Raw genomic sequence first — 26608 nt, forward strand, 5'->3', positions numbered from 1 at the left:
TCAGAAGGGGGTAAAACGAGCAGCCCCCCCCCCCCCCAACGACACCTCGGGTTACGACACGGGAAACCCAACCCGTTGAGGAGGCCGGGTACCTGAGCCCAGGAAATGTGAGGCAATTCACCGAAGCGGTGGGCATGAGGGAACAGGAAAATGGCCAGTGACTCTAAAGGACAATGGAGCTCAAACTGGCATCTTTAAACGTGCGCAGTGTGAAGAGCACTGCGCGATGTGTAAATGCCTTACAGTACCTGGCCAAGGTCAAGGCAGATGTGACTTTTCTCCAGGAGTGCGGGTTGCCACACCTCCGCTGTTATCGGAGGTGGTCGCGATGGTGGCCCCACGGACTGTCGGTGTGGTCGGTGGGCAATGACTGTCGTGCTTCCGGGCTGGGGACCTTGCTGCGGGGAGGGAACTTCGCCATCACTGAGGTCAGAGAGGTGGTTGCGGGGCGTCTCCTCGTGGTGGATGTTATGTACCGTGGTTCTCCGCTCTGGCTGATTAATGTGTATGCCCCACCCGTGCGGAGCGAGCGGCAGGCCGTTCTCCAGCAGCTCCCAGTGCTGTTGGCCACGTCCCGGCAGCTCGTTCTGGCCGGTGACTTCAACTGCATCATTGATGCGGCTGGACGATCCGGCAGTGCCGACAACAGACTGGGCAGCACGTCCAAGTTCCTGATGGAAACGGTAAAAGACGCAAAGCTGCACGACGCCTTCAGCGACCCTGCAGGCGGGTCCCAGCCGCGGTTCACCTGGTCGAGATCGGACGATTTAGCCCGATCCCGGATAGACTTCGTCTTCACCACGAAGGCCGTCACGGTGAGACACACCGACCTCACGCCGGTGTTCTTCTCTGACCACTGCCTCCTTCAGGCTTCCTGTCACCTACAGGAGGACCGGAAGGCAGGCAGAGGGACGTGCAAGTTAAACGTGAAGCTGTTGACCACAGAGAACGTTGAGGAGCTAAAGAGGGACTACGCACGTTGGAGAACGGTGAGGACCCTCTTTGACTCCCCGACACTCTGGTGGGAAGCAACCAAGGAGAACATTAAGAGGTTCTTCATAGCCAAAGGGGTTCAGAGAGCAAGACAGAGTCAGAGGGAATTGTGCCAACTCCAGACAGAATTGCAACAACTGCTCCTTCTGCAGTCGAGGGGGGTGGATGTGAGGGAGGAACTTAGAGAGGTGAAGGACCGGCAAGCTCGGCTCTTTACCTCTGAATCCTCCAAGATCATCTTCCGATCCAGGGTCCGCCATGTGGAGCAGGATGAGACCCTCATCTCAGCACCCCCAGGGTGGGTGAGACACCCCCTACCACTGCCAAGACCCCAGCAGAAAGAGGGAACAGGGACGAGGACAGCCCAACCACCTCGAGCCCCCAAGCGCCAGAAGGAGACCCCCAGCACCCTGCCCAGGAGGGAGAGTCGATGGAGGAGGGGGAACAGCAGGAGAAATGGACGACGGTGACGTATAGGAAACACCAGAGGGTTCAGCACAAGGAGCAGAGGCCGGAAGGGGCTGGTAAGTCCAAAAATAACTCCAAAAAAAGATCTCTCTCCGACAGAAGGTAGCAACCTCTCCTCGTCGGAGGATGAGGCGAATGGGAAATCCCAACAACGGAGGCACAGGAAGAAAACCGGGGAGGAAAAGAGAAGGGCGACGCCGATCATCCCCCAGCCCCAGGAGACCGAGAGCAGAGCAGCGGCCGAGGGGCTCCAGCCCCTGGAGACCGGGATCATCGCAGCGGCTGATGGGCCCCATCTCCAAGTTTCCGGGAGCAGTGAATCTGCCACCGTACCCCATCTACAGGAGACGGAGGAAGTGGCGCACCCAGAAGGGGGTGGAACGAGCAGGCCCCCCCAACGACATCTTGGGTTACGCCACAGGAAACCCACCCTGTTGAGGATGCCGAGTACCTGATCCCAGGAAAGCTGAAGCAATTCACCGAAGCGGTGGGCATGAGGGGACACGAGAATGGTCAGTGACTCTAAAGATAAAGGCTGCAGACTGCAGGAGTACGAGCTGAGGGACTCACTGTAGTTCGGTGCAGCCAACGCCAAGGCTCGGTGGGGGAGGGCCACAGTCTAGGGTCCTTCCGCTGCTGGACATGGGGGGCATGGTATGGTGGAGACGCCCCTCAAAATAAGGGAAGGTATCCCACGCCAGGGGGCCACATGAGTGGCACGGGTGGGGGACAGTTTCGTGGAATTTGAAAAATGTATAAACTGTATTGAACAATTTGTATAGCCTCCGAAAATGTCTGATGATTTTTTCACATGGTTCACGCATTGTATATATTTATTACTTGAATAAAGTCTATTTTGAAATTTTAAAAAATCTGTTCTTACTTGGTCTGATACTCACCTGGCAGGGGAGAGACCTTGATCACCAATGAGGTTCTCCCAGGACGAGTAAAAGAGATTATCTGTTCTTATTTGAACAGTTCTGGCGGTCGTGGATTGCGGAGCGGAATCGGTGACAATGGCAGCAGCAACTTGAGTGGGAGTACAGGGTATCCGCAATACCCTGAGAATCAGCGTTAAGGACCTCAGCAAGGGGGTTCCCTTTTCACGAGACCTGTTTGTGAAGAAGGTCTTGCTGGAGACCTGCAAATTTGAGGCCAAGGACATCTACTGCCTACAGGACTTCCCGGGTAACGGATACTTTGATGTTACCTTCAAGTATCCGACGGGATGGCAAAAGTTGATGGAAGACTTCCGGGTGAAGGGGAATGAAGGTCCACTGTCGCTGCTGAAAGTGCAGCCGCTGTTCACCCTCCCCAACCAGAAGGAAAGGATGATCACGGTGCACATGTTCAACCCACATGTGCCCGTAGTGGGATTTGGACGAGCAAGCGGCAAGTGAGGGTAAAGCTGAGGGTGGACAAGGACGGAGCAATCCTCCACCCTCCTTCGGTAATTGGAGGGAACCGAGGATACATGAGTTACGTGGGGCAACCCAGGCTGTGCAGGAAATGCAACAAGTCTGGGCATGTGATGGCCCAATGCACTGCAGTTGTCTGCAAGAACTGCAAGACGGAGGGCCATGAGACAAAGGACTGTCAGGCCAGCAAGAACTGCAACCTGTGTGGGGAGGGAGGCCACCTTTACAGGGCTTGCCCTAAAAGAGCCTGCACCTATGCACAGGCGACAAGAGGGGCTGCTGCCAGCACCCCTAGTGTGGGCGAGACACCCCCCCACCACTGCCAAGACCCCAGCAGAAAGGGGGAACAGGGACGAAGACAGCCCGACCACCTCATGCCCCCAAGCGCCAGAAGGAGACCCCCAGCACCCTGCCCACCCTCTCCTCGTCGGAGGATGAGGCGACCGGGAAGTCCCAAAGACTGAGGCTCGGGAAGAAAACCGGGGAGGAAAAAAGAAAGGCCACGACGATCAACCCGCAGCCCCAGGAGACCGAGAGTAGAGCAGCGGCCGAGGGGCTCCAGCTCCTGGAGAGCGGGAGCATTGCAGCGGCTGATGGGCCCCAGCTCCGAGTTTCCGGCTGCAGTGAATCAGGTGCGCCCAGAAGGGGGTGGAACAAGTAGTTCCCCCCAACGACACATCGGGTTACGCCACAGGGAACCCACCCCGTTGAGGATTCCGGCACCGTGTACCTGAGCCCAGGAAAGCTGAAGCAATTCACCATTGTGATGAATGAATGGTGGGCATGAGGGGACACGAGAATGGTCAGTGACTCTAAAGACAATGGAGCTCAAACTGGCATCTTTAAACGTGCGCAGACGTGCTCACGTTTCTTCTTCCATAAGGTTCACAGGGGGAGCTCTGTGATGAACAGCCTTAGGGAGGAGGACGGCTCGGCAGCATCCTCGCAGACGGACATGCTGAGGATCTGCAAATCATTTTACACAGATTTGTATGACAAAAAGGCCACAGACAGCACCGCCTCCCAGATCTTCCTGTCCTCTATCACGGTGGTCTTGGAGGACAGCAAGCGGGAGAGTCTGGACCAACCACTGACCCTAGAGGAGCTGACTGGCTCCTACCGTTCCTTTGACTCGAGTAAAACTCCCGGAAGCGATGGCTTACCGGCCGAGTTGTATTCGGCTCTGTGGGACTGGGTGGGCCCGGACCTGCTGGAAGTGTACAACGACATGCTTCTTGCCGGCAGCATGTCAGACTCCATGACGAAGGGCAGCATCACCCTAATCTACAAGCAGAAGGGGGAGATGAAGGATATAAAGAATTGGAGACCCATAACATTGTTGAATGTAGATTACAAGATCCTGTCTCCTTGGTTTTCTGGATGATGTTTCAGCCCGTTAGTCACTGGCGTACAATTGCAAGAATGCTGGGTATTTTGGGATCAGATGCGGCTAGAGTTTGGTGCCACCGGTGGATCCATCAGAAGGGGTGGGTTGGTTTTGTTGCAATGCTGTGGCCTCCGTAGCTCACAGTACTGGACTCATTTACTGCAAGCATCAAATGGCTACCAGGAACTTTGGTTTCTTGAACATTTTCTTCTTTGCATTTTTTAGCCGGTAAACCACATTGGCAACATCATCTGAGAAAGACTGGGGACAGAGAACAATGTGCATGTTGTCAGTGCATAGAGGCATGCAGTACCGGAACAGGCCCTTCAGCCCAACTCCTACATACCGACCAAGATGTCTCATCTAAGCTAGTCCCACCTGCCCATGTTTGGCCCATATCCCTCTAAACAATTATTACAATACAATACAATTTTATTTGTCATTTGAACCTCATTGAGGTTCAAATGAAATGTTGTTTCTGCAGTCATACACACAAGAAAAAGACCCAAGACACAACACAATTTACACAGACATCCATCACAGCGCATCTCCTCCTCGCTGTGATGGAAGGCAAAAACTTATCCCTCCCCTGCACTCCCCATTCCCCTCCCGATGTCAGAGTCAAAGCCCCCGACGGGTGATGGTAATTGTCCCGCGGCCATTAACGCTGCGCCGGGTGGTGCAAGGCCGCACCATGTAACTATCCAAATACATTTTAAATGCAGTCATAGTCCCAGCCTCAACTACCTCCTCTGGCAGCTCGTTCCATACACTGTGTGAAAAAGTTACCCCTCAGATTCCTGTTCAAATTGTTACTCCAGCTTTTTGTGTCTATCTTCAGTTTAAACCAGCATCTGCAATTCATTCCTACACACACAATACTATACGATAGAACTTTATTTATCCCAGAAGAGAGAGAGAGAGAGTGTGTGTGGTGTGGGTGTGGGTGTGGGTGTGTATGTGGGTGTGTGTGTGTGTGTGTGTGTGTGTGTGTGTGTGTGTGGGTGTGGGTGTGGGTGTGGGTGTGGGTGTGGGTGTGGGTGTGTGTGTGTGTGTGTGTGTCTCTCTCTCCGTCTTGACTTACTCCGCTAATGTGTGGGATAGAACTAGTGTACGGGTGATCGGTGATCGGCGTGGACTCGGTGGGCCGAAGAGCCTGTTTACACGCTCTATCTTTAAATTAAAATCAAAACACTAAAACCAGAGGGAGTCTAAAGAAGTGTCTCTACCCGAAACGTCACCTAATTTCTTCTTTCCAGAGTTGCTGATTGCTCCATGGAGTTCCCCCGCACAATTAAAGCATGGAATAGTCTTCACCCTACCATAGTTACCCAACCAGACGCAACTAAATTTAAGGTAGCTCTTTTTTCCCCAAGATCCCTTTTTTGCTTAAGTCCAAGTCAAGAGTTTTATTGTCATGTGTCCCAGATAGGACAATGAAATTCTTGCTTGCTGCAGCACAACAGAATATGTAAACATAATACAGAAGAGGAGATAAAAGTTCAGTGTGTTTATATACCATAGACCATATTTATACAAATAAATAAACAGATAAAATGCAATAGGCTGTTATTGTTCAGCCCTCCACCACCTCCAGTTTAAATTCCATTTAGAATATTTTTGGAGGACCAGGAAACCAGAAGCCAGAGTTACTCCAGGGAGTTACTCCAGTTCCAGGGTGATGGAGTGATTGTGCGTTGGTTTTCAGCGGTCGCGGCGAGGTGGCAACCGGACAACAATGGCAGCCAGATCTCCCACAATTCAAAGCGTGGGAGAAAGTGGCCAGCGCCGACCAGTTGGTGTGGCAGTGTGCGCATGCGCAGGGCGGCCGATGATGTGCTGGCCGTGGTTGTGCGCATGTTCAGGGGGGAGGATGTGCTGGCCGTACCAGTCCGCATTTGCAAGGTGGGCGGCCGTGCCGGCAGATGAGGAGCGAGCGGAGACCCGCATGGGGGGGGGGGGGGGAAAAAAAAAAAAAAAGAGAGAGAGAGAGCCCAGTTGAACGGCAGGTGGCCTGCCTTGGCCGGAGGCAGCCTACATTTTGACGCCATAAGACCGCCCAGTTGAACGGCAGGTGGCCTGCCTTGGCCGGAGGCACCCTACATTTCGACGCCATAGGCTTCAGCAAGGCCTAATGGTGAATCCGCCTCTGCAAGCCCCCCCCCCCCCATATATCTCAAGGCCCCAGGCTTAAGCCTGTGAAGCCTAGACTGGCTGTAGCGCCCAGGTCGACTCGCTTGCCCCAGGTCTGACTGCAGTTCTCAGGTAGCATAAAAAAAAATTTGACGCAAAATATGTCTGCGGGCCGGATGATTTTGGGTTACGGGCTGGATTCTTTGCATTCTTCAGCCGGTAAACCACATTGGCAACATCATCTGAGAAAGACTGGGGACAGAGAACAATGTGCATGTTGTCAGTGCATAGAGGCATGCAGTACCGGAACAAGCCCTTCAGCCCAACTCCTACATACCGACCAAGATGTCTCATCTAAGCTAGTCCCACCTGCCCATGTTTGGCCCATATCCATCTAAACATTTCCTATCCATGTAACTATCCAAATATATTTTAAATGGTGTCATAGTCCCAGCCTCAACTACCTCCTCTGGCAACTAGCTCGTTCCATACACCCAACTGTGTGAAAAAGTTACCCCTCAGATTCCTGTTCAATATTTTTCCCTCTCACCTTAAACTTACATCCTCTGGTTTTTGATTCCCTTACCCTGGGAAAAAGACTGCTTTCTCCCTATCTACTTCCCATGTGGAGTGCCATTTGTAGGATTCCATGTCGCTTTCTGTTGAATGAATGAAGGTTAATGTAGGCCATTCAGCCCAACACTCCATCTCCTTTCCCCCAGTGCGTTCACCCTCTGGACTATACATTGTTCATTCCTACTCAGTGGGTCAGACAGCATCGGTAGAGGGAGGTTTCAGGTCAAGACCCTTCATCTGGACTGGAAGAGTAGAGGGGAAATAGTCACTGTAGAGGGGAGAGAGGGAGGGGCAGGCAAAAGCTGCCAGAGCTGGATCCGGGTGAAGTAGAATTGATTGGTAGAAGGAGTTAAGTGGGGATGGGATTGGTGGCAGTAGTGACAGATGCAGGGAGGTGAACAAATGGCTGCAACAGTGAGAGTCAGGTCTGTGGCACAAGGCTTGGCCATGAGACACAGTGGGGAAGGGTGGTCAGGCAGAGCGAGAGTGAAAGGAGACATTAGATAAAGTATGGAATTTGTGCTTGGAGTCTAGGGATGAAGGCGAGGTACTAAACGAGTACTTTGTCTCTGTATTCACCAAGAACCTTGAGGACAGTGAGATCAGTGTCGAGAACACTAATATGCAAGGACAGCGTTACTAACCAGATTGAGTTTGTTTGAGTAAGCGGTGGATGTTGTCTACATGGATTTTAGTGATAAATTCCCCATGGTAGGCTGATCCAGAAGATTAAGACGCACGGGATTCACAGTGACTTGGTCGTATGGATACAGAATACAAACATTAATGGGGTTGTGGATGGTGAGGAAGGTTGTCCAATTCTACAGCAGGATATACATCGGTGAAAGGTTGGGGCAGAACATTAATCCCAATTCCAGGGTGATGTTATTTGGGAAGTCAAATAGGGGGAGGACATAAATATGAAGAAATAATCCTTCAGGGTAGACTGGGTCTAAATCAGCAAGGGGTATAAAAAGGGATTGTTGCTAGGAAGTGAAGGAATGTTGATGAACGGAGGGACTTTGTGGTTGAAGGCCATAGTTTCCTGGGCGAGGCGGAAATGAAGGGTTGAAGGGCGTGTTTCCGGGCTGTATCTCTAAACTAAACTCAGTTCGTTTGGCATTCATAAATCACCCTTGAGCATCTGAGCTCAAACAACAGGGGAAGATGATTTTTAATGTTACCGCAAGGGTGGCAGTACAGCAGTGGCCCAGCGGCCATGGCTCTTCAAAGCTCTGCAAGGATGTCCGGCAACGGCTCAGATTCACATCAGGGGAGGCAGAGAAGTGAGAACTAGTGACCGCTGAGGGGGTGATATCTGGATGACAGGTCACGTCTCTGGTGGGAGGGTCAGGGTGTCGCTGGTTGGCAGCAGGGGGTGAACGGCCAAAGAAGACGCTCCAATGACAGAGGTAGAAAGACATCACCAGCCCATGCAGGCAGCAGTTACCGAGCAAGGAAATGTGTTTTAATGAGCAGCAACTGGTTAAAAAGACACTTGGACAGGTGTATACATAAGAAAGATTTAGAGAATGGGCAAAACTCAGAGGAATGGAAGCAGCTTAGATGGGGCATCTTGGTTGGCATGGACATGTTATAGGAGTAGAATTAGGCCATTCAGCCCATCACGTCTACTCCGCCATTCAATCATGGCCGATCTATCTTTCCCTCTCAATCCCATTCTCTTGCCTTTGCCCCATAACCTCTGATACCCGTACCAATCATGAATCTGTCAATCTCAGCATTTAAAAAAATACATTGATGGCCTCCACAGCCACCTGTGGCAATGAATTCCACAGATTCACCACCCTCTGACTAAAGAAATTCCTTCTCATCTCCTTTCTAAAGGTACATCCTTTTAGTCTGAGGCTGTGGCCTCTGGTCCTGACCCTCCCAATAGTGGAAACATCCTCGCCACATCCACTTTATCCAGGACCAAAGGGCCATTTCTGTGCTGCTTGACTCTATGATGAACTGTAAAGATGATATTGCATGGATGGTACCAGTGCTGCTCGCCAACGTGTCTGGATATAGGAGGGCAGGGCAACTGAATGAGTGGCTGTAGATGGTGCAGGAGCTGGATGTTGGGTTTCTGAGACTTTGTAAATGTTTCTGGCACAGGCGAGATCTGTACAAGTTGAATACGTTACACCTTAACACTGGGAGCTGGGATCAAGGTCCTCAAAGGACGGCTTTGCTCATACTTGTGGAGAGGGTTTCAACAAGTTGGGCAGGGAATGGGAACCGGAACAGGGGGTCAGACAGGAGAGAAACAAACTGTGGAAGGGAAGTGCGGAACATAGTGAGCAATACAACGGCGAGCACTAAACACGGTCATAGTGTGGAAGAAAGTGACATCCGAATGTTCAAACTTCAATGTACTGTATTTAAACCCACACCTCGTGGATGAATTAGAGTCAGAGTTGTACACAGCACACAAGCAGGCCCTTCAGCCCAACTCATCCATGCTGACTGTGATGCCTATCTACCCTACTCGTTTGCCTGCATTAGTCCCATATCCCTTTTCTCCTTTCCTATCAAGTACCTGTCTAAATATCTTCTAAATGTCATTGGTGCCCTCTGTCAGCTTGTTCCATATACCCACCATCCTCTGAATAACATACCACTCAGATTCCCCCCCCCCCCCCCCCCCCTTCCCTCATGTTAAACCTGTGCCCTCCAGCTTTAGACTCCACAACTTTGGAGAAAGACTTTCCGCCCTATCTATGTCATTCTATTTTCATAGCTCTATAATTCACCCCTCAGCCTCCTACACCCCAGTAAGAATAACCCCAGCCTTTCCAATCTCCCCTATAACTTCAGCCTTCCATTTTCAGGGACATCCTGGTGAATTTCCTCTGGTCTCTCTCCTGTGGTATGGAAACCAGACCTGACAAATAGTACTCTGTATACAGTATCCTGTTTGTTTTTGACATCTTAAAATGCACATATTTAGAGGAAGTAGGCCCTTTGGCCCAACTATGCCATGCTGACCAAAATGCCCTATCCAAGCTAGCCCCTATTGTCTGGATTATATTCCATCTGCCTCTGCTCCATCCAACTTTCCAATTGATCTATGTCCCTCGGTACTTTGCTATCTACTGCTCCACCAATCTTTGTGTCGTCAGCAGACATCTACAGTGCATACGCTCATCGTTGAGCATACAAGGAGAATGTTTCCCTGGTGAAGGAATAAGAACTACTATCTCAACACAAGGCTAGTCCGTATTGGACTGACGTTGGAAGGAGAATCTTCTTCACTTTTTACAAGTCTCTCATCTGAAGGGCTGGGTCATCAACTGCATCCAAAAGCCATCAACAGAGTCGTGCACATTGGGGATGCGAGGATGGGGCAGAAGATCAGCCATGATTGGGTTGAATGGAGAGGCTGGCTTGAGGGGCCAAATGGCCTACATGTATAACTCATGTTTGTTTACTGCCTGGGAAATCCCACTTGGGAAATAATGGCGACATTCCCAGCATAAATACGTCAACAAAAGCAAATACTCTGGAGCAGCATTGCTCATGCTGGCTCCATCGTTAAACACCCGGCACTCTGGACTTACCTTCACCACCGAGTCTCGGTCCTTTTTGGAGCCCACTGCTTCATACACAGCGGGTGCCGTCGCTTTCTGCTGGAGGAGGGAAGTTTGTTTAGATCCATGTGCAGGACGGAGCTGCAGATGCTGGTTTAAACCGAAGATAGACACAAAAAGCTGGAGTAACAATAAGCTTCAGTCAGTCTGAAGAAGGGTCTCGACCCGAAACATCACCCATTCCTTCTCTCCAGAGATGCTGCCTGTCCCGCTGAGTTACTCCAGCTTTTTGTGTCTATCTTTTGTTTAGATCCATATTTGTTTCTGGCATTTCTTATCACCATGGAGCTGAGAACAGTGGACGTTGGATGAGCATTGTTGACGAAGGCAAGGGCAAGAGACACCAGTTGCCCCCAGCAGAGGAACAAGGGCTACCGAGTCCCACCAACACTTTACTTCTGAAGTGCCACGTTAACTATTCTGGAGTTAGAACATAGAACATGTACACACAGGAACAGGCCTATCGGCCCACAATGTCGGTGCTGCATGTAATGCAAAGTAATGGGATTGTGTTATCTGATCCTCAGTGCCTGACAACGTTGGATAATATTTCACCGGTTGCATTATCCAGTGGAGATGTTGCACGGAGGTGGCTGTGTCCACAAGAGAAACAGGATCAGAGAGCCTTGTTCCCCAAGTAGTGAAGTGTGGTGCTGCCTCTTAGGAATCGAGCTCCCGTCTCATCGAGTGCCCCACTCTCCCTACGTCTCACTTGTAACAAGGCCACTGGTCACAGGGGAAAGCATGGACGAGTTGGGCAAAGGGTCTGTTTCTCTGCTGTATGTCTAAATCTATATTACTAAAAGTCTGATCTTGACCGCTTTTGCCTCACTGTGCTGTGATTTTCGAGAGAACGCCGCCACCTACGGCCGTCATTTTTGGCCACCTCACTCAGTGCCCCCTTCCTGGACCAGAGGATTTTTCCCATCGATTAAAAATCAGAGAGATATTAATGGGTTTTTTTAAATCGCCATTCTCTCTGCTGCCCCTGCTGGAGGGAGGGGGAGGGACTATAAAACCAGGAAGTGGTGTGCCTCACTCAGTCTCTGCAGGATGGAGGAAGCCAGAGGGTCAAGTCTCTCTGAGCTTTGAATAACACTGAACACATGTCGAGTCAACCGTGAGTGCCCTTAATGTGGTTTGAAAATGAAAATATGGTTGGTTTGAAGTAAAAATGCACTGCAAATGGTTGTTTGGGTTGAAGTAAAAATGCACGGCAAATGGTAGTTTGGGTTGAAGTAAAAATGCACGGCAAATGGTAGTTTGGGTTGAAGTAAAAATGCACTGCAAATGGTAGTTTGGGTTGAAGTAAAAATGCACTGCAAATGGTTGTTTGGGTTGAAGTAAAAATGCACTGCAAATGGTTGTTTGGGTTGAAGTAAAAATGCACTGCAAATGGTTGTTTGGGTTGAAGTAAAAATGCACTGCGAATGGTTGTTTGGGCGGGTTTTGGGTTGAAGTGAAATAGCACTGCAAAGGGTTGTTTGTCTAAACTTGACAACTTCCTGTTCACACTATATTGATTTTAGGTAAAATGCTACCACTTACGGCTTTGATTTTTGCCCATCTTACTCAGTCCCCCTCCGCTGAGCAGGTGCAGAGGATTCTTCCCATGAATGAAAAATAAAAGTGTTATTAGTGTTTAAAAAATGTTGAGAATCTCTCTCCTGTCAATCAGGCCATGAAGGCCACACCTTTTCCAATAAGATAAACTTTTCATTCGAGACTAGCTCAGTGCTTGATTTAACCTTGTGTTTTGACCAAGAAGAACAGCTAGTTTTATAAACATAGCCAACTTTTGTCTGTAGATTGGGGTAGAATCGCAGGCTTATTGAAGATATACTAATTTAATGCTGAATGGTCAAATGGTTGAATCAGTAGACATCCGTTTCACAGAATCCCGAGAGTTTCGGCCGAAACGTTGCCTATTTCCTTCGCTCCAAAGATGCTGCTGCACCGGCTGAGTTTCTCCAGCATTTTTGTGTACCCCCACAACACACAGCTGTTTAGCAAAGCTACTTACACTAAAGTTCAAATCCATCTCTCTGGGTATCTGTCACCTCTCCAATGTTCCTGCTCCCCTCAAATGAATCAATTATTTTTGGAACATAAAATCTTAACCACGTGGCATTGAGTTTCAAAGACTGCAGAAGAAATTTAACTAATCAGCCCTTTTGTGCCCTTTGAACGGAGTCACTAAGTGGCTGAAGCTGGTTAATGTAAAAGAGAAACACATTCTAATGAAGACCCTCTCGGTAGAATCTCCCAAACTCAAAGTACATTGAGTTTATATTGGCTTTAAACACAGAGACAACAATAAACAATGAACGGGATCCCACTACTGGCCACATCTTCCCATCTCCTCCCCTTTCTGCTTTCCGTAGAGACCTTTCCCTCTGAAACTCGCTGGTCAACTGGTCCCTTCCCACCCAAACCACCCCCTCCCCAGGTACTATCTACTGAGATTTAACTTTTTGAGTGCAGACAAATAAACTTTACAGAATCACAATGGGGACATATTGTAGCTGCCAAGACACCTCTGATTATTCAAACTCCATTACTGGGACAGTGATTCAAAGGCAGGTCTAAAAGCTTCCCAGTCTGAAGAAGGGTCCAGTAAAGTACAGATAAAGGCACAAACCTCACGCTTGTGTACATCATTGTGTGCTGTTCGGCGACGGCTGGTGTGGACAACTCGAGGGTCCCGGCACCGCGCACATCACGGTCCTCAGTGAAGTCTCTCTCGCTCTCTCCCGCTTTCTCTCTTCCCCAAGTTGAAGTTCCTGTCAGCTCATTGAAGCCAACACGTATAGGTTGTGGCCACTTGTAAAACAAAGCAGTGGTCGCGTGTGAAGATTGGGGTAAAATGATGAAAGATTTTAAACTCCTGGGATGTGGCCACTGCCATTTGTCCAAAGCCCATCGGCCTCACGTTGCTGCTGCAGGGACAGTTTGAGAGCGGCTGCATTCTGTGCAGCATCAAGCCCACACTAACTCAGAGCCGCGTGTCTGTGTCTGCACTTCCATCACTGGCTTCAACCTCACTCCTTAAACAGTGAGAGGAGCCACAACTCCGTCCCTCTGAACCAAGCGTGAGGGACGGGTTTTGCTGCCCAAACACTTGTCCAGAGGCACTGATGCAACATTGCAGCTGAGGCAGCAGCAGCTTCGCAGACAGTGTGTGTGAGATGCAGCTGCAGCCCCGCCCCTCCCTGGCCCACAGTGTGCGCGTGCGCGAGCGAGCGAGCCCGGTGCGGAGAGGGCAGCTGCCTCCCCCGCCAACCGCCAACCGCCAACCGCCAACCGCCAACCGCCAACCGCCAACCGCCAACCGCCAACCGCCAACCGCCAACCGCCAACCGCCAACCGCCAACCGCCGCCCCAGCTGCTCCCCCGGCACGTGACGGGGACCAGTCCGGCTTTGATTGATTGATTGATTAACTTTAATTGTCATCAGGTATACACATAGACACAGTGCACATTGAACGAAATTTCGTTGCATTGACTCTTCAAAGTAGCAGCAGAATATAACATTTATATCAATAGACCAGACATTTTGATTGAAATACAACAAACACTATTCAGAATTCAAATGATGGGGCTTACAGTCATATTTTTATGGGTACCAGCACACATTGGCATTAGAGGAAACGAAATGGCAGATAAGGTAGCAAAAGAGGTAGCAAAAAGAAGTAAAATTGATTTAAGTATTAACATAGGTAAAACTGAAATCAAAGACATTATTAAGCAAAGACTGAAGGAAAGATGGCAAAAGCAATGGGATGAAGAGCGGAAAGGACGGTGGTTCTACAGAGTCCAGAGGAAAGTGGGAGAAATGAGATGTGCAGGAAAAAACAGAAAAGAGGAGACAGTAATCTCAAGAATTAGATTTGGACACACTGGTCTGAACAGTACACTTTTTTATAATAGGCAAGCATAATACAGGTAGATGTGAATACTGTGGGCAAGAAGAGACAATAGAGCATGTCATTGTACATTGTGAGAGGTATGAGGAGGAGAGAGAACGGATGAGTGAGCAGTTCAGAAAAGAAAGAATACAATTTGATTTGGTAGATATTTTGCAAGGAAGTTCATATAAGTGCTATCAAATCCTGTTGCATTTTCTTAGGGTAACCAATTTGTTCGGAAGGATATAGGTTATTAGTATATGTAATGGTGTTTGATCCACACTCCATGCCAGTTGGTGGCGGTAATGCACCAAAAAAGTTGTTTGCCAACCGCCAAAAAACACCACATAGAAGAAGAAGACATTTATATCAAGCGATCAGTAAAAGTGCTTAGTGTGTCCATAAAAAGTGCTTCATGTACATAGTTCTGTAAAATAGATATAGAAACATAGAAAATAGGTGCAGGAGTAGGCCATTCGGCCCTTCGAGCCTGCACCGCCATTCAATATGATCATGGCTGATCATCCAACTCAGTATCCTGTACCTGCCTTCTCTCCATACCCCATGATCCCTTTAGCCACAAGGGCCACATCTAACTCCCTCTTAAATATAGCCAATGAACTGGCCTCAACTACCTTCTGTGGCAGAGCATTCCAGAGATTCACCACTCTCTGTGTGAAAAATGTTTTCCTCATCTTGGTCCTAAAAGATTTCCCCCTTATCCTTAAACTGTGACCCCTTGTTCTGGACTTCCCCGACATCGGGAACAATCTTCCTGCATCTAGCCTGTCCAACCCCTTAAGAATTTTGTAAGTTTCTATAAGATCCCCCCTCAATCTTCTAAATTCTAGCGAGTACAAACCGAGTCTATCCAGTCTTTCCTCATATGAAAGTCCTGACATCCCAGGAATCAGTCTGGTGGACCTTCTCTGTACTCCCTCTATGGCAAGTCTTATGGCAATATCCAGTCTTTCCTCAGATTAGGAGACCAAAATTGTACGCAATTCTCCAGGTGTGGTCTCACCAAGACCCTGTACAACTGCAGTAGAACCTCCCTGCTCCTATACTCAAATCCTTTTGCTATGAATGCTAACATACCATTCGCTTTCTTCACTGCCTGCTGCACCTGCATGCCTACTTTTAATGACTGTTGTACCATGACACCCAGGTCTCGTTGCATCTCCCCTTTTCCTAATCGACCACCATTGAGATAATAGTCTATTTTCCTGTTTTTGCCACCAAAGTGGATAACCTCACATTTATCCACATTATACTGCATCTGCCATGCATTTGCCTACTCACCCAGCCTATCCAAGTCACCTTGCAGCCTCCTAGCATCCTCCTCACAGCTAACACTGCCCCCCAGCTTCTTGTCATCCGCAAACTTGGAGATGTTGCATTCAATTCCCTCGTCCAAATCATTAATATACTGTATATCGTAAATAGCTGGGATCCCAGCAATGAGACTTGCGGTACCCCACTAGTCACTGCCTGCCATTGTGAAAAGGACCCATTTACTCCTACTCTTTGCTTCCTGTCTGCCAGCCAGTTCTCTATCCACATCAATACTGAACCCCCAATACCGTGTGCTTTAAGTTTGTATACTAATCTCTTATGTGGGACCTTCTGAAAGTCCAGATATAACACAGCCACTGGTTCTCCCTTATCCACTCTACTATTTAATCCTCGAAAAATTCTATAAGATTCGTCAGACATGATTTACCTTTCATAAATCCATGCTGACTTTGTCCAATGATTTCACCACTTTCCAAATGTGTTGCTATCCCATCTTTAATAACTGATTCTAGCAGTTTCCCCACCACCAACGTTAGACTAACTGGTCTGTAATTCCCCATTTTCTCTCTCCCTCCCTTTTTAAAAAGTGGGGTTACATTAGCTACCTCCAATCCTCAGGAACTACTCCAGAATCTAAAGAGTATTGAAAAATTATCACTAATGCATCCACTATTTCGGGGCTACTTCCTTAAGTACTCTGGGATGCAGCCTATCTGGCCCTGGGGATTTATCGGCCTTTAATCCATTCAATTTACCTAACACCATTTCCCGGCTAACCTGGATTTCACTCAGTTCCTCCATCTCATTTGACCCCCGGTCCATTGCTATTTCCGGCAGATTATTTATGTCTTCCTTAGTGAAGACAGAACCAAAGCAGTTATTCAATTGGTCTGCCTTGTCCTTGTTCCCCATGATCAATTCGCCTGTTTCTGACTGCAAGGGACCTACATTTGTTTTAACTAATCTTTGGCGGCGCGACTCACCCGTTGCAGCGGCCCCTACAGCCTGTCTGTCTTTTTTTAAATTTTTTGTCTAGTTAAATGTAGTGTTTTGGTGTTTTTTAATACTGGTTTTAAATGTGTATATGTGGGGGGCGGGGGAGGGGGAAACTGTTTGAAATCTCTTCCCTGTCCGGGAGACCCGACCTTTTCCCTGTCGGGTCTCCGTTGTCGTTGGGGCCTAGCACCGTGGAGCGGCCTCCAGCCTGAACGACCCGGGGGCTCGGGAGACTGCGGAGCTGCGGACTACTCACCATCGTGGGGCTGGCCGGCCTCGGTGCGTGGGGAGCGGTGGTGACTCGCTGCTGCGACTCGACTCCTGGGGCTCGGAGGCTTCAGCAACGCAGCCGCAGGTCCGGTGGACTGGGACATCGGGAGCTCGCGGGTCCGGGGGGAGAGAGAGGCCGCTTCCCGGAGCTCCCGCAACGCGACTTCTCCAGCCCGTGTCGCGGGGTTGGAACGACCTGGAGCGGGGTCATACATCGCCCGGCACGGCTTCATGGCCGTGGGACATTACAGCGCCCGCCGGGGGCTCCAACTTCGAGACTTCTAGACCGGGAGCGGGGCCGTAAATCGCCCGGCACGGCCTAAAATGGCCGTGGGACTTATCATCGCCCGCCTGGGGCTTCGACATCGGGAGAGACATGGAGAACAGGGGAGAGAAAAGACTTTTGCCTTCCATCACAGTGGGTTCACTGTGATGGATGTTTGTGTGAACTAAATTGTGTGTATGTCTAGAAATTGTCTGTTTGTATGGCTGTGGAAACAAAATTTCGTTTGAGCCTCACTGAGGCTCAAATGACAATAAAATTGTATTGTATTGTATTGTATTGTATTTTTCTCTTAACATATCTATAAAAACTGTTGCAGTCAGTTTTTATGTTCCCTGCCAGTTTACTTTCATAATCTATTTTCCCTTTCCTAATTAAGCCCTTTGTCCTCCTCTGCTGGACTCTGATTTTCTCCCAGTCCTCTGGTAGTCTGCTTTTTCTGGCCAATTTGTATGCTTCATCTTTTGTTTTAATACTATCCCTGATTTCCCTTGTTATCTACGGATTCACTACCTTCCCTGATTTATTCTTTTGCCAAACTGGGATGAACAATTGTTGTAGTTCATCCATGCAGTCTTTAAATGCCTTCCATTGCATATCCACCGTCAACCCATTAAGTTGAAGGGGAAATTATTTAATAGGAATCTGAAGGGTAACTTTTTCACACAAAGGGTAGTGGGTGTATGGAAAAAGCTGCCAGAGGGGTTAGCTGAGACATGGACTATCCCAACATTTAAGGTGCAATTAGACAGGTACATGGATAGGAAAAGTTTGGAGGGATATGGACCAAACGCAATCTTGTGGACAGCATCTCAGGCTATTTCACAGTTTTGGATTTGCCAGATTTCCAGAATTTGCATTTTATTTTGCTTTACTCCACCCTAATTTGCAATCAATTAATGATGGCTCACAGAATAATGCTGACCTGAAACGTTATCCAACCTTTTTCTCCAGAGATGCTCGGGCCACTTCTAGACCAAAGCCTCGTCTAGTCTGTCAGGGTCAGCATTTTTCTCTGAGATATGTTTAACTGTTGTATGTTCCTGCCGGTTCTGTTTGTGGACGGGCCTTCGATGTCCATGTAAGTGTACGACATCAGGTGGTACAGTCATGGAATGTGACGTGGTCTGAAGTAGAGGTGCTGCTGTGCCAGTGGATTAAGAAGGGAGTCGATGTATTCTGCTCCCCGATAGGATTCACTACCACAGTCAGACACAATGGGCCTTCCTGGACGTATTTCCCCAGGATCTGTCCACCTGTCAAGGTGTTTGTGTATTTTGGGGAATTTTCACGCCCGTGGTTCAAAGGTTTCAAATGTCTTTTATTGTCACGGTTACCAATTAAGGTACAGTGATATGTGAATTATTCTCAGGTATTCTAATTGTAGCGATGTTACAAAACTTACCTTCAGCGGCGCTGCAGTTCTGCCACTGGCCGTGTGCACGACTTTGGCGCCTTTGGGGAGGGGGGGGGGGGCGTGATTAAAAATATCTACCGCCTGCCCGAGGCGGATTTCCTCGGGCTGCTAGCTGTTGAAGAAAAATCAATCCGACTTCCGTTCCCGTTTTTGTTTTATTTTATTTTTTTAAATCGCGAGACAATTTAATAATTAAATTAAAATAAAAAGCGCCTTCTCACGCCCTCAACGCCTACAACGTGATGGATCACATGATTGATTTGAATCTTGATTTTTGGGATGGCTTTAATCTAATTTTACGTTGCGAAAATGTGACTTGGGCCCCATACGAACCGGCAGTGTTTTTCCTGCTGATATGGAGTTCAAATTCACCGCAAATGCAACGTTCCAATCGTTCGCGTTCCAGAAAAACCCACTCGCAAGATGATTTAAACACTCTTTTTTTTGGATAATCATGTCATAAGAGCATCTAAATCGTCTATATTTTGTGTTATTGTCTATCCATAGTCAATATTTTTTACTAAATATCAGTTTTAGTCCCATGTATTGTGCAAAAAAAGAATAATTTTAATTATATTGAGTATTGAGAACAAGTTAGGTCTTTATTCTTTGGAGTGCAGAAGGTTAAGGGGGGACTTGATAGAGGTCTTTAAAATGATGAGAGGGATAGACAGAGTTGACGTGGATAAGCTTTTTCCACTGAGAGTAGGGAAGATTCAAACAAGAGGACATGACTTGAGAATTAAGGGACTTCATGTTTAGGGATAACATGAGGTGGAACCTCTTTACTCAGAGAGTGGTAGCTGTGTGGAATGAGCTTCCAGTGGAGGTGGTGGAGGCAGGTTCGATTTTATCATTTAAAAATAAATTGGATAGTTATATGGACGGGAAAGGAATGGAGGGTTATGGTCTGAGTGCAGGTAGATGGGACTAGGGGAGAATGAGTGTTCGGCACGGACTAGAATTCTCCGTGCCTTTCATGTGCAGTACAAGTAATATACGGAGGTCCGTTCAGCTGACGTGCAGTCGACGCAGCTTCAAGCCGTCAATTTCAAGGGCAGCTGAAATTCTGCTTTGCACTGTGTACTGCGCATGCGCAGCAGCCTAGTTTCTTGGAGGGTTTTTCAAACATGGATTGCCATTATCTTAAGAGTATCTTAAGAAACAAAGAGAGAAGAATGGAGTTTGTGTACAAATAATGTGGTAAATTGATTTATTTGAACTATATGTTTTTAAATACCGTAATTCCTGGCAATGAAGACGCTATTTTTTACCCTAAAATATGACACGAAAATGTACCTGCATCTTGGAGGGTGAAGGTTCGGTTGTTAGCCAAAAAAGATAGACTTGGCTATCCCTCAGTACAGCAACATCAAGAACGATGTTGCTGCACTGAAGAATAGCCAAGTCTATCCCTCATTGCTAACAGCTGATGGGAAGCGGCTGTAAAAGGACAGTGCTGCTGGGGTGGGGGGAAGAGTTCCTTTCACAGTGTGTGGGGTGTCTGGCCAGGGCTAAAGTTGAGGGAGGGCAGGAGCGTTAAGAAGGAGGGGGTCGGGGATCATGCCAGCAACCAGATCGAGCGGGTCAGCAGGCGATGGATAACAGTACAGCGAGCGGTGGAGCTTACTTCATGTGTCAGTGCGAGTAACCTCAATTGTTCCCTTGTTCGCGCTGACACAGCAGTAGTAAGCTCCACTGTCCGCTGTCCTGTTATCCATCGCCCGCTGACCCGCTCCGCTCTATGATCTTTGCGCTTGAGCTGGTCCCTTCACTGTTCAGACGGAGAGCACTGCCAGAGGTGAGCGGGCCGGCAGAAAGCGCTGAGGTCCCGGCAGCCGCTCGAAGCCAGCCGAGCAACTTAGTTCCCCAGCCACAATGCGGTGGGTCCGCGCCCGGAGCACCGTGGCAGCAGTGAGTGAGTGGGTTACTGGCATGATCCCTGACCCCTTCCTTCTCAACGCTCCTGCCCTCCCCGCAACTTCACCCCTGGCCAGACTCCCCACACGTTGTGAAAGGAACTCTCCCCCCCAATTGGTCCCTTGAACTAGTATTGTCATTCAATAAGATGACAACTGATTCAACTTGTCCCGGTGTGCTCCCGTTTTTCCCACCATCTCTCCTCCTGCCATCACCCTCCACCCCCCTCCCATTCAGTATGAAGAAGATTTGGAAGCCTTGGGCAAATTGAATTGTTACTTTCTTTATTTTTGTTTTTAATTTTTACAGAGAGAACAATCTGCGCGAGCGCGGTTTAAGATTTTTTAAAAAGCCGCTGACTGCCTACCCTGAGTAATTACTCACGGCATGTGTCTGTTTGGATCCGTCTTCACTAAGGAAGAGACAAACAATCTCCTGATGTACTACTGGCCAGAGGATCTAGGGTAACGGATGAACTGAAGGAAATTCACATCAGGCAGGCAATGGTGTTGAATAGACTGATGGGACTGAAGGCTGATAAATCTCCAGGGCCTGATGGTCTACATCCCAAGGTACTTAAGGAAGTGGCTCTAGAAATTGTGGATGCATTGGTGATCAATTTACAATGTTCTATAGATTCAGGATCAGTTCCTGTGGATTGGAGGGTAGCTAATGTTATCCTACTTTTTAAGAAAAGCGGGAGAAAGAAAACAAAATTATAGACCAGTTAGCATGACATCGGTGGTGGGGAAGTTGCTGGCGTCAATTATAAAAGTTGAAATAGTGGCACGTTTGGATAGCAGTAACAGGATCGGTCCGAGTCAGCATGGATTTACAAGGGGGAAATCATGCTTAACTAATCTTCTGGAATTTTTTGTGGATGTAACTAGGAAAATGGACAAAGGAGAGCCAGTGGATGTAGTGTACCTGGACTTCCCGAAAGCATTTGAAAAGGTCCAACATAAGAGAATAGTGGGCAAAATTAGAGCACATTGTATTGGGGGTAGGGTACTCACATGGATAGAAAATTGGTTGGCAGACAGGAAACAAAGAGTAGGGATAAACTGTTCCCTTTCAGAATGGCAGGCAGTGACTAGTGGGGTACCGCAAGGCTCGGTGCTGGGACCGCAGCTATTTACAATATAGATGAATGATTTAGATGAAGGGATTAAAAGTAGCATTAGCAAATTTGCAGATGACACAAAGTTGGGTGGCCATGATCGTATTGACTGGCGGCTCAAAGGGCCAAATGGCCTACTCCTGTGCCTATTGTCTATTGTCTATCTCTAAACTAAACATATAAATGCGCCATGAATTTTTGAGGCGTTGTAAAATGTCTTCAATTTTCATTAGTGTTTCCTTATAGATGGGCTTTGTCAACTTAGTGTAGTGCTCTGTTTTATCTCATAGTCTGTGTGCCTCGAATAAGTATTGTTGTTTGGCCATGACAACTCTGTTCTTTCCCTTATCTACTGTTTTGATGACAATTTCCCTGTTGTCTTTCACCTCTCTTAGGATTTGGGTATTGTAAGCCAAGTTTACAGCTGAGGAGGAGAGCCAGCATCTGGCTGATGGAGGGAAAAGACAAGGCCAGGTGAGCAAAGTTTTGTGAAAGTTGCCTTTTAATAGGAGCGGCGCACTGGCGCAGCGGTAGTTGCTGCCTCACAGAGCCAGAGACCCTGGTTCGATCCTGACTACGGGTGCTTGTCTGTACTGAGTTTGTACGTTCTCCCCATGACCTGCGTGGATTTTCTCCGATTCTTTGGGTTTTTCCCACACTCCAAAGACGTACAGGTTTGTAGATTAATTGGTTTGGTATAAAAGTAAATTGTCCCTAGTGTGTTTAGGAAACATAGAACCACGGTGGCACTGTGGCGCAACGGCAAAGCTGCTGCCTTACAGCGCTTGCAGCGCCAGAGATCCAGGTTCAATCCCGACTACGGGTGCTTATCTGTGCGGAGTTAGTACGTTCTCCCCGGAACCGTTTTTTTCCCAAGATCTTCTGTTTCCTCCCACACTCCAAAGACGTTTGGCTTGGTGGATGTATAAATTGTCCCTAGTGTGTGTAGGATAGCGTGAATGTGTGGTGTGATCGCTGGTCGGTGCTGACTCTGTGGGATGAAGGGCCTGTTTCCGCGCTGTATCTCTAAACATAGAAAATAATTGCAGGAGTAGGCCATTTGGCCCTTCGAGCCAGCACTGTCATTCAATATGATCAGTGCTGATCATCCAAAATCAGTACCCCATTCCTGCTTTCTCCCCATATCCCTTGATTCCGTTAGCCCTAAGAGCTATATCTTAAATGACCTACCCCTTATTCTTAAACTGTGACCCCTGGATCTGGACTTCTGCAACATCGGGAACATTTTTCCTGCATCCAGCCTGTCCAATCCCTTAAGAATGTTATATGTTTCTATAAGATCCCATCTCATCCTTCTAAATTCCAAGGAACATAAGCCAGGATAACGTTGGTGTGGGGGGATCGCTTGTCGGCGCAGACTCGGTAGGCCGAAGGGCCTGTTTCCGTGCTGTATCTCTAAACTAAACTAAACAGGATGGCTAGTGGTCAGTTTGCAAGTTGCTCTGAGAAGCCTCCTGCCTTACACATGCACAGTAATTCATTGTAGTTTGATACAAAGTTTGGGTTGCATTTAGCTGTAAACTGGAAGTGTTGGACTTTCAAAATGTTGATAGAAATAAAGTCTTCAGAAAGAGAGCGAAAATAATCCAGTCACAAAGTACTCTAAAAGCAACAATGGTGTGCTTGCCCACTTTTGTAGCTGAAGGATGAGGTGCATCCATTCACACCTCTATTCATTACAACCGTTCAGTGGCTGTGTTTCCCTTGGAGTGGCTGGCTTGCCTGCATTTGTGAGATGCAGGCTCTGTCTGCACAGGGTTCATTCCTTTCCCACTCACTTTGTACTCTTCTCGGACTTTTACGGTTGAAGCTGTTATCAGACGACACACTGGACTCTGTCAAGTTAAGGATGCAATCCCATTCTCCCAACCTATCTCATTGTAACTGATACAAATGAGTGTCGAATATTAGGGTTGTGTGTGTGCAATGGAGTGAAAAATTAGGTTTCTTTTATTGATTTCAGCAATTGATATTTTAAATGAAAAGGGGGAGGTACAGCTTGCATTTCGAACCAAAAATGCAACTGAATCTTCCAGGAATGAGAAACGTATAATAAACAAATCTTCAGCAAATTGTTCAATCCCAAATACCGGCTCTGCGAATGAAGTCACCACAATCGGGTGATCGATGTCGTTCGGTCAGAAGAGAGAGAGAGAGAGAGAGAGTGAGCTGCACATGAACCACAGCGAGCACCACACCGCTAAGGTATGACTGACTGTATCTCTGACGGGGGCAGGGATGAATTTATCATTTATTTATTTATTGATTTATTTTTTTATTTCAAAATAGACTTTATTCATGTAATAAATATATACAATACGTGAACCGTGCGAAAAATTCATCCGACCTTTTCCGAGGCTATACAAATTGTTCAATACAGTCTAAACATTTTACAAATTTCACAAATCTGTCCCCCACCCGTGCCGCTCATGGGGTATTCCCACGCCATGGCGTCTCCACCATACCGTGCCCCCCATGTCCAGCAGCGGAAGAACCTTTTTTTTCTTCTCAAAATAGACTTTATTCAAGTAATAAATATATATACAATACATGAACCGTGCAAAAAAATTCATCCGACATTTTTGGAAATGTCAATTTGCTATACAAATTATTTAATACAGTCTATACATTTCTCAAATCTGTCCCTCACCCGTGCCGCTCATGTGGCACCCTGGAATGGGATACCTTCCCTTATTTTGAGGGGCGTCTCCACCATACCATACAATGTCATGGGTAGAAAAAGAGATGTCCTGAAAGGAAAATTTAGGGAGTTAGGAGGAGAGTTAAGGAGAAGGACCAAAAAAGTAACAATCTCAGGATTACTGCCTGTGCCACGCGACAGTGAGAGTAGGAATGGAATGAGGTGGAGGATAAATGCGTGGCTGAGGGACTGGTGCAGTGGGCAGGGATTCAAGTTTCTGGATCATTGGGACCTCTTTTGGGGAAGGTGCGACCTGTACAAAAAGGACGGGTTGCACTTGAACCCGAAGGGGACCAATATCCTGGCGGGGAGATTTGCAAAGGCTACTGGGGAGACTAAACTGGAACGGTTGGGGGGAGGGACTCAAATAGAGAAAGCTAGTAGACAGTGTGTGAGGCAGGGGGCAGAGAAGGGAAGCACTCAGACCCAACATGTAGGGGAGAAAGAAGAAAAAGATAATAAACAGAGAATAAGAGGTGGTGGGTTTCTTAAATGTGTATGTTTTAATGCTAGGAGCATTGTTAGAAAGGTGGATGAGCTTAGAGCCTTGATTGACACCTGGAAGTATGATGTTGTGACGATTAGCGAAATATGGTTGCAGGATGGCTGTGATTGGAAACTTAATATTCCAGGATTTCGTTGCTTCAGATGTGATAGAATTGGAGGGGCAAGAGGTGGAGGTATTGCATTGCTTGTCAGGGAAGATATTACAGCAGTGCTTTGGCAGGATAGATTAGAGGGCTCATCTAGGGAGGATATTTGGGTGGAACTGAGAAATGGGAAAGGTGTAGCAACACTTATAGGGGTGTATTATAGACCGCCTAATGGGGAGCGAGAATTGGAAGAGCAAATATGTAAGGAGATAGCAGACATTAGTAGTAAGCACAAGGTAGTGATTGTGGGAGACTTCAATTTTCCACACATATACTGGGAAACACATTCTGTAAAAGGGCTGGATGGTTTGGAGTTTGTAAAATGTGTGCAGGATCGTTTTTTGCAGCAATACATAGAGGTACCTACTAGAGAAGGGGCAGTGCTGGACCTCCTGTTAGGAAATGAGACAGGTCAGGTGGCGGAGGTATGTGTTGGGGAGCACTTTGGGTCCAGTGATCACAATACCATTAGTTTCAATGTAATTATGGAGAGGGTCAGAACTGGACCAAGGGTTGAGATTTTTGATTGGAGAAAGTCTAACTTTGAGGAGATGAGAAAGGATTTAAAGGGAGTGAATTGGGACATTTTGTTTTATGGGAAGGATGTAGAAGAGAAATGGAGGACATTTAAAGGTGACATTTTAAGAGTACAGAATCTTTATGTCCTTGATCGGTTGAAAGGAAGTAGTAATAATTGGAAAGAGCCATGGTTTTCAAGGGAAATTGGACACTTGGTTCGGAAAAAGAGAGAGATCTACAATAATTATAGGCAGCATGAAGTAAATGAGGTGCTTGAGGAGTAAAGAATGTAAAAAGAATCTTAAGAAAGAAATTAGAAAAGCTAAAAGAAGATATGAGGTTGCTTTGGCAAGTAAGGTGAAAGTAAATCCAAAGGGTTTCTATAGCTATATTAATAGCAAAAGGATAACGAGGGATAAAATTGGTCCATTAGAGAGTCAGAGTGGACAGCTATCTGCAGAGCCAAAAGAGATGGGGGAGCGCCGCACCACGTGATCACGCGGGTATATAAAGCGCCGGCTTTCAAAACTTTTTTCACTTGCAACGGAGACGATCGTAAAATGGCACCCAAGAGAAGCAGGGTTCATCAGAAGAGCAAGGTACAACGAAAGCCAACCATGCAGGAGAAGACCCAGGTTCAGCAGATTGAAGTCTAGGAGGAGGAGACCATGGAGATGAACATGGAGGGAGCTCATGGCCACAGCACCACCCCACTCAGGGCCACATTTTCCAAAGCTGCTGCTCCTGCTGTTGCTGCTGTTGCTGCTGCTCCTGTTGCTGTTGCTAGACTTGCTGTAGGTGCAGGGGATTCTGATTTTGCTGAGGATACTGATGCCTCAGCTGAGCCAGTTGAGATCAAGAAGAAGAGGCAAATGGTAACCAAGCCATATGATTTCAGCAGCGAACAAGAGGGCGACCTGGTAGATTGGTATC

The 26608-nt window shown here is 47.6% G+C and overlaps 2 long non-coding RNA genes and 1 pseudogene across 2 annotated transcripts; all 3 read left to right on the forward strand.

Moving 5' to 3' along the window:
- The first annotated feature begins 2352 nt into the window (after nt 1-2352).
- LOC116967151 lies at nt 2353-2527 on the forward strand (annotated as a pseudogene).
- An 8629-nt stretch (nt 2528-11156) lies between these two features.
- On the forward strand, nt 11157-26606 carry LOC116966845. Its single transcript, XR_004410074.1, has 3 exons — nt 11157-11168; nt 11335-11339; nt 26480-26606. It is a non-coding gene; the product is annotated as an uncharacterized LOC116966845 (long non-coding RNA).
- LOC116966844 lies at nt 21190-23917 on the forward strand. The gene is made up of 3 exons (XR_004410073.1): nt 21190-21233; nt 22177-22255; nt 23766-23917. It is a non-coding gene; the product is annotated as an uncharacterized LOC116966844 (long non-coding RNA).
- Nucleotides 26607-26608: the final 2 nt, after the last annotated feature.

This window comes from Amblyraja radiata, chromosome 38 (genome assembly GCF_010909765.2).
Source record: "Amblyraja radiata isolate CabotCenter1 chromosome 38, sAmbRad1.1.pri, whole genome shotgun sequence".
In the NCBI taxonomy this organism is placed as follows: Eukaryota; Metazoa; Chordata; class Chondrichthyes; order Rajiformes; family Rajidae; genus Amblyraja; species Amblyraja radiata.